At 37.8% G+C, this 8542-nt stretch overlaps 1 protein-coding gene across 1 annotated transcript in view; it reads left to right on the plus strand.

Annotated features, from left to right (window-relative positions):
• Positions 1–1931: 1931 nt before the first annotated feature.
• CYSLTR1 (cysteinyl leukotriene receptor 1) overlaps positions 1932–8542 on the plus strand; it is a 33614-nt gene continuing 27003 nt past the window's right edge. The window contains exon 1 of the mRNA XM_037513018.1: positions 1932–2226. The gene's annotated coding sequence lies outside the window, so the exon portion shown is untranslated. The remainder of the gene's footprint in view (positions 2227–8542) is intronic.

Here is an 8542-nt window from a genome sequence, read left to right on the forward strand (position 1 = left end):
GCATACATTGTGCAAAAATGAAAAATGATATAAAAGATATATAAAATAAACTTTAAAAAATATTATGTATTTTTTAAGATTTATTTTATTTACTTATGCACATAATAACTGGGGTTTAGGCCAGAGATGTAGGGGGTGAGAGGATTCACCAGGGACAGAGTGGGGAGCAGAACAGGTGATCTACTGAAATACACTGCTGAGGAGAGCAATGGGTGAGACAGGAGAGGTCTGCTGCACCATGTGGGTGATACCACTGAGACCCAACCCCTAGGCTACGAGGGAGGCCCTGGCTAAGTTTGAAAAGTGTTAAAATGAATATATTTATGCCCATCCCCTATACCTTCCTAATAGAATTCAACATAATTGATGTAACCAACTCACATCAGGGTCTCATTATTTGATCATAATATCAAGGTGCTGCCCTAGGGTCCAACCAGCACATAGCTGACTGACATGTCTCTTTTCTCCAGAAGCCAGACAAACCATTCCATAGCTCCAACATCTCAAAGTCTAGCCAAAGATCAAGACTTTTACCTGGCTTCGAAATTTCTAACACAGTGATGTCGATTTGGAGCGGTGTTGGGTTCAGGGAGTGGGGTCCCTCAGTTACTTCTCAGAAAAATTTCACCAGAGTTCCCTTTTCAGCAGCACAGGGCAAGTTTCCCCAGAGGAGTTTCCCCACAAGGCAGAAGACGGTTAGTTATATCCAAAAATGTAGGTTTATTATTTTAAAAAGGAAAGAAAAGAAAAGGATGCTTGCACAGACACAACCAGGCAGAAAGAGCTGCCCCTGAAAGGGACAGATTTGTTAGAAGAGACGCTTGCATAGACACAGGCAGGCAGTCTTGGGAGGAGAGCTGCTGGTCCTGTTTTGCAAAGGGAGAAGGCTGGTGAAGCGAAACACCTGCATAGTCACAGGCAGGCAGGAGAGCTGCATTTTATCAAGGCAGAAATTGCACTGATACCGTTTTCTTCTCTTTGGGAGGGGTTCATTCCTTTTTGGAACTGCTATCTATTGTTGGGTAAATTACTTCCAGGGTGTGACTAGGTTGATTTGCAAGCACAGGTGCTGACTCTCTACAATGGCCCAAATCTCTACAGCCCCACCTCTGGTCTGCATCTCAGGATACTCTCTACAGCAGTCCGATACTTGCTAGGTATCAGCAGTTAGGACGTAAGGATTTTTCATTCCTATAGCTGGTTTAATAACTGTTTTCATCATTTCTACCCACACCTCCAGTTTCTGGTCTTGTGATGCCTCCATCCTGAGTTTTCACCTCTTAGCCTCCATCAGCAGACCCACTGACAGCAGGCCCACTGACTATTCTCAATGCGACAGGGCCAGGCGGTCGGGGTGGGGGGTTGGGAGGGAAATCACCTTATTTGTTTAATGCTAGTGGAGACAAAGCATTGCTATGGGAACTTCAGGAAACCAAGCTCAAACTTTTCTCTCACAGGATAGAAGGCAACAGAAAGGAAAAGACTCTTTTAAATACATAGAGAGAGCCACAAATGTCACCAAAGGAGGGTGGGGAGAGGGAAAAGGAGAAGCGGAGAGGGAAAAGGGGGAGAAGGGAAGGAGAAGAGAAGGGCGTAGGGGAGGGAGGGAGATGAAATTTTATCTTGCCCAAGATCAAGTTTCACATAATGCTAATTAGATTACCATATACTGGTAAGATTAACTTTCTCGGCCTACAGATATTTTAAGCACCCCCAAGTCATAAGATTCAGGGAGAATTAAGATGGACAGTGTGTATATTCCTTCCTGCTTCCCAGTGTAGAGCAGCTATGTGGTTTCCTGAAGATTTTGTTGCTGGAGCTAGGGATAAAAGTTTTAGACACCCAACAATCTGCAAGTCTCCAGTTTCTGTTCTTCCTCCCTCCGTCTGCCTTCCCCTCCCCCACTTTGCACCAGACAAACTCGGGCGTGCTTTTAACCTTGTGAGCACTAATCTGAAAGAGGAAGGAGAATCTGCATGCATTGGCTAGCAAAAGTGCCCTTCCCTCTCTTCTCTTGAAAACAGCAGCAGCCCATCTTCTTAAAGAAACTTGCCTAAAGAACAGGCACCTTGTAAATGAAGTGCACTTTCAGGGAATTCAGATTCACTGTTCGGCTAATCAACATTAGCTCTCCGAGGGATGAGTAAATTGGACTTACTGAAGAATTTAAGATCTTCTGAGTGTGAATGCAAAAGGACCCTGAATTGTCAACCTTAAAGTTAGCAGGTAAGGAGATTCAACATTTCAACGCTAGGACCAGAACGGTGGAACAGTAGGTAGTAAAAGTCCACTGATGGCAGATTTTAGTAAATTCTTGGGAATTTAGGGATAACTAATCTGCCTTGCTTGCTTTAAATTAGGCTGCTAGTATGAATTCTCTCTGCTTTATTTCTTGGTCAGATATTTGAAAATCTAATCCGTTTGTCAGCAAGTTTTGCTCATTGCTTTCTGCTAAGGGCTCAATGCAGCAAAATATAGATGGCACATTCTTTCATGCTTTCAACACTTTTCCAACTAAGTCAGAAAAAGTAGGGCATAATTTAAGGAATCAACAGAGTTTATCTGATCTGTAATGGCAGTTTTCTTAAATATGAAATATATATAGACTGCTGGAGGTAAACCAAACAATAAAGATCTAGTATTTTCACGAGGAAATTTCACATTTGATTATTCCTGTACCTATTTTACTAATGAGGAAATACACTCAGAAAAGTTAAGAAAATTTTCTGGAAACATACTACACAACCAGAAATTGGTGAGTTCTGACTAGAGACTGCAAATAGAAAGCTCTCACAACTATAAATTAATATAAGGAAATTGAATGATCTCTATATCTAACATGGACCAAGTTTACACAAAACCAACACTTCATACATTTTAATCAAAATCTTTGGCCAGGAGCATTCCCGTATTTACCAGCAAAGAAGCTGTTTTCTAGAGTAAACATATGGGTTGGTCACTTCCACCTCTAGCTGAAAAAACTCTTGATTTCAGTGGTTACTACCTTCCAGTGCTCTAATTGCTCTGAAACTTAGACATGACTATACATTGTTCAGGTGGTTATTCAAAAACAAAATGAAATTAAACCTGGACTTCGGACTTCATTTTAGTTCAAATATATCAATGAATTTTGTTTCCAGTTTATGTTTATGGTATCTATTGCAATTTTTCAAAAGTATTTTTTGTTGCTGCTTTACTATTAATAGCCCAATTAAAACTGAATGTTCTGTTTACATGGTATGCAGCCATCCCATTAACAAAAACTTCTCCCCAGATCCCCATAATATTTAAATAACTACACTAGAAAATAAGTTCCTGAAAATGAAATAAATCTGCCTGGAATCCAGTGAACCCAAGTAGAATGGTAGGTTAAATAAAGTTTTCAGATTTAGTTCAGTCTAAATCTAGCATTTCAGTATATTTCTAACCCAGAATCATCCATTTCATTTCCTACTGTCCTTTCCTTCTTATCTTTAATCAAATTTTGGATTTGTTTAGGAGCTATATAACTGTGATAAAAGCAAGATTCTTCCATGGTGCAGAAAATTATAAATTAGCCTTTGTAGTATCATTGGCTGATAATAAGGGATTAAAAGGATGACATCAATCTTTCAAATATATATCCAATCTCATGAATTTGATGCCATGAAGGGTAACTATCATATTCTCCCAAATAACATAGCTCTGCATGGTTTGATCTATTTTGTTATTTTTTAATGCTCTTAGTAAAATATCTCTGATCAGTTGCTATCCAGTTAAACAAGTATCGAATAAGCTCAATACTGTATATAGCACAAAGTCAGTCAAGACATAGTTCCTGCCCTTAGGGAACTTACAATGTTGGTGGAAATATAAGATCTACAGAACATAAAAATATAAAACGTGGTGGTGGGAATTTTATGGGGACTACACCTGAAAGGAAAAATCAATGATGTAAAATATATAAACATTAAAATAAAAAAAAATATATGACCATAAATTAATGTTATGTTTTTTAGTGGCAAAAGAGTTTAGGAAAGAAAAATAACCATTGGTTGGACTGAATGGAGAAGGCTTCACAGAGGACATTAAATGAGATGAGCTTAAAAGAATATCCAGGATGTGGAACCACGTTGATCAACTTTTCTAAACACAAAATAAATGGTCAATATATGTTGTTTGACTAAAGGACAAGAAAAAGTCAAAACTAACAAAGGTGACCATAGATCTGAGGCCTACAGCAAGGGAGGAGGGAAAAATAGAGGAGGAATGAACACAAGGGAGTATGGTAATGATTCATGGGTGATATGATAGTGGGAGAACTATGAGGACTACAACGATGTAAGGGAAAAATTTTAATTAACTAATAAAAAAAAGTGAAGACAACTTAAAATTTTGGTTGAATTCAACTCTCATCATAGAAATCATGTCAGAAATACATTGCATCAGAAGTGAGTTTGATATCTATAGGATACCTGGAGGAGCCCCATTTAACAAGGGTGAAGGAATTGAGTTGAGGAGTAACAGAAAAATAAATTTGGATATAAATTTAATGTCATATTATTAAACAGTGAATTGCAGGCATTTTATGGTAAATCATATCAACAAAATTTTAATAAGTAAAAACATGATGAGAAAACATTTGAGTACATTAGTCTGGGAGAGTCTCTTAGACCTGACCATATTTGGAAGAAACTGGAGACAGAGAGAGAACACTTAATGAGAAGTTAATGAGACTCTAGGGTAGGTTTCTGGCAGTGAAAATGGAATGGAAAAGCATGCAACAAACATTTAAAAGGAAAAACAGATGAAAATTGGTGGATGATTCGATACAGGCAATATAGGAGAGGAATAAATCAGCTGTCTTTGAAATTTGGAACCTGTGGGATATGGGCAGTGCTACTATTCATAGAAATAGGTAATTTGGAGATGGAAGTGGGAAGTTTGGGACAGGATGAGTTCTGGTTTTGACCTAATAATGAGTTTGAGGCAATGACAAGAATTCCTAGAAGCAGTGTCTGGTAGATAGAAATAATAGCCCTGAATATGAGTGATGAGTGAGAAGTGGAGGCCAAAGTCACAATCTAGAGAGTGTGATGGCCACCCTAAAAGAATGACTAAGCTGAGAAAGTAAATCTAAGAGATGACTGAAGACTGAAATTTGTGTACTGCCTCGACTTAGGGGCAAGAGGCAGAAGAGAGTCTTGAGAAATAAGAGCCAAAGGAATATAATTCCTCTACTGAGAAGACACCAAGAATGTGGGGAGAAGGCATGAGGCTATTCTTTTAAACCTCCCCCCTCCCTGCCCACCCAATAATAACTACCACAGTGTCTCATACACATCATGGGCACTGAAAAATATAAAGTCATTCTAATATAGGCAAACACAAGAGTGTTTTGCTTCAAGCTATCTTCCAGTTTGAGCTCTATCATAAACTCTGTTAACTCACAATGGTTACTCTAAACTACCTTGTTGCATGGATTTCAATGGAAGGGAAACCAGGTCTAGATTACTGGGAGTTCATTCTTTTAATCATCTGTGTGTGTTCTAATAAGTTACAAAACATCGTTATTTCTTGGTTTTCTCATGTATCAAATGTAATAATAAGCGTATATGGCTGTCTTTCAGATGTGTTAAACTGATAAATATGAAAGCAACTTAAATACAAACCACCATCCAAACGGATCTTGTTTCAATTTTATTCTAGAATAGAATATACAACGTATACAACATAAATGATTGCATGTGGAGGAAGTAAGGACTGTTAATTTCTGCTCTCAACACTACACATCTAGACCACAGGCCTCATTCTAAGCATTATCAGTGTCATCCTACTCCTAGAACCTGTCAGTAGGATCCAGCCCTCTGGCTACCACTAACTCTACAATATCTGTATAAGGTTCAATATGATTCTAAAAATAATGAAACACTTATGATTGGTATTTAAGATACATTCCTATAAAAACACTATCTACCTTTTTTCATTAGCTATTATTTTCATTAAGACCATTGTTTCTTAGGGCCAAATGTTAAGAATAAAAATATTTTTTTACACAGAATTATGGATTTAACATAATATTCTACTACTATGTCATAAAGCTACTTGTCCAACCACAGATTGAGATATGATACAAACTACATTCCCAGAATATACAGGTGGGTATAGGGCATGTATCTCTCTCCCTAAAACACAAAGACTTAAAGTCATTTTTGTCCCTCACATTAATGTTGTTTGGTTTCAAGCTGCATGGATGTCTACATGGTATGATCTGAGAGGCATTGAGAAACAACTTTCCCAGTTCAGTTAGTTCTGAGCAGACTCCATGTAGATATATTAATACTAATGAACCCTACAAAAGAGATTAATGAGTCAGAATGCCAATTTATTGATTTGTAACAAGGAAATACAATTAATAAGTCTGATAGACTCATAGTAGGTGATGGCATATGCTCATCTTTACAAAAAAGGCAATAAAGAAGCCATTTAATATGAGGAGATAAATACAAACATCTTAAATCCATTCATTCATGTTATAGTACTCATGCTAAAACACTGCCTACTGACAATAACTCTTGCCTTCCATTAAAAATTCTTCATAGAAAAATTAATTATTCATAGGTTGAGAGAATAAACCAGTGTTTAAACATAAGTTGTATAACAAACTTTTCTATCCTGCTTCCTCATTCCATTCCATTCTGTTCCATCCCACCAATATTCCTTCCTTCATTGTGCCCCACCAGTTTTTCTTTTGGGTTTTTGCAGGGGGTATGTAGTACATTTGAAAGAAAAAGGTATACATGCTTGGGAGAAGTTATTTAGGGAGGGACCCTGATAGAAATAGGGAGAATGAGACAAAACAGAAAAGTAAAGATAGACCCTTGAGCATTTAAACTGAGTTTGTTTTCGTTTTGATGAATAAAATGGGATTATCTTATTTAGAGTGGAATCACACATCCCAGACATTTGAGCTCCTACTTAGCTTGATGGGGAAAAAAAGGAGCTTTGATCTAGACTTCGATTCTCCTAGTGCATCAGGCCTTTTTATTTTTCCTATAAAGGAAAGACAAATCCAGTTTGGAACCACATCTTAAGATAGCTAGCTTGTTAAATGAAATTGAAGTAACCATAACAGCACTAAAACATTTTTAACACATCTTACATATTTATTCCAAAGTTGTTAAGATAGCCCCAGGCCTCAGAAGATATTAAAAGCTTCCTTTCATTCCAAATTGGTTACCCTTTATACTTAATCTGAATTTGAATTCTTAAGACAAAAGCCTTCAATAAAAAAGTAATATCCTAAAAAATAATTATCTTGCTTCCAAGATCCAAGCATCTAAATACCAAGGAGATAGAGGCAGATCTCAGAACTTAGGGGGATTCCATGTTGCTGAAAATTAGGGACTTACATAGGTATTCCTAGAAGTTATGCCCTCTACTTAATGCTTTATCAAGTTCAAGAAGTGTGTAAAATTGAGTAGCTGTCTGTAATATATTTCAACCACCCAGATTAATATATTTCCACCATGCACCCACACTCACGCACTCCAGAAGATCTCTATTATCTTTTAGTGACTTTCATTTCCCTTCAGGCCTTATGCATCACTTTGATTACTCAGGATAAAACATTTATGCCAAGTTACTATGCAGGGGGGCATATTGTCTCATTTACTGTGCCTGATTCTCCAAGACTCAACCAAAACTCCCAGTGCCTATTTGCTTTTCACCCTCACTGAAAATGTCCCTGGCACAATATCTGTGCCCAGCCACCAAGCTTGTTTGGCTAACTAACATAATGGCTTCCCTGTCCACAGTTGCCCCCTTCCTCTCACTGCTACCACCATTGTGAGCCACAAAACTCTGTGGGTCAGTCCCCAGTTGCTGGCACTGAACTGGTGAATTTTCCTGTGAGCCATATTCATTTTTTTCCCAATTGTACTTAGGTGAGAGGTTTATCCAAACCTCCCTATTTGGCCATGTTGTCCGTGTATCATTACTCATATTTGCTGATTCTTCTATTATTCATGCATCCATTCAACAAACACTTACTGTATGAAAGAATTAATAACACACTGTCTCAGTTAACTAAGTGGATGGGGGAAGGTGAAATCCCTTCACAATGTACACGTGTATCAAATCATCATGTTGTGCACCACTTCAAGTACTTGTACTTTTGTCAAATATTCCTCAATAAAACCGGGGGTAAAAACATTGTCCCTAACCACCCTCAGTTCAGTTTTATAGGATGAACAGATCAAGCAACTATTTTTTTACAATAATAGGATGCATGGAAAATAAAAGATAGGACATTGAACAGTTGAACAAATAAGAATGGGGCCCCACTAATCTGTACCTTCATGAAAAGTAAGTTTCCTGCGTCTTGTCACTGCTCAGAAGTGGAAGAAGTCTATGCCTTAGAAGGATAAAGACCCAGTCCCAATCCGAATTCTGTTGGGACTTTACAGCATCTTGTGTTTGGAATCCAACTGTCTGACCACAGAGTGACCTGATTTGATGGGTGTCACGCTTTCCCCCATAAGAAAGAATTAGCTACTGCAGA

The sequence above is a fragment of the Talpa occidentalis genome, unplaced genomic scaffold, assembly GCF_014898055.3.
Source record: "Talpa occidentalis isolate TD23 unplaced genomic scaffold, MPIMG_talOcc4v2.1 talOcc4.15, whole genome shotgun sequence".
NCBI lineage: Eukaryota > Metazoa > Chordata > Mammalia > Eulipotyphla > Talpidae > Talpa > Talpa occidentalis.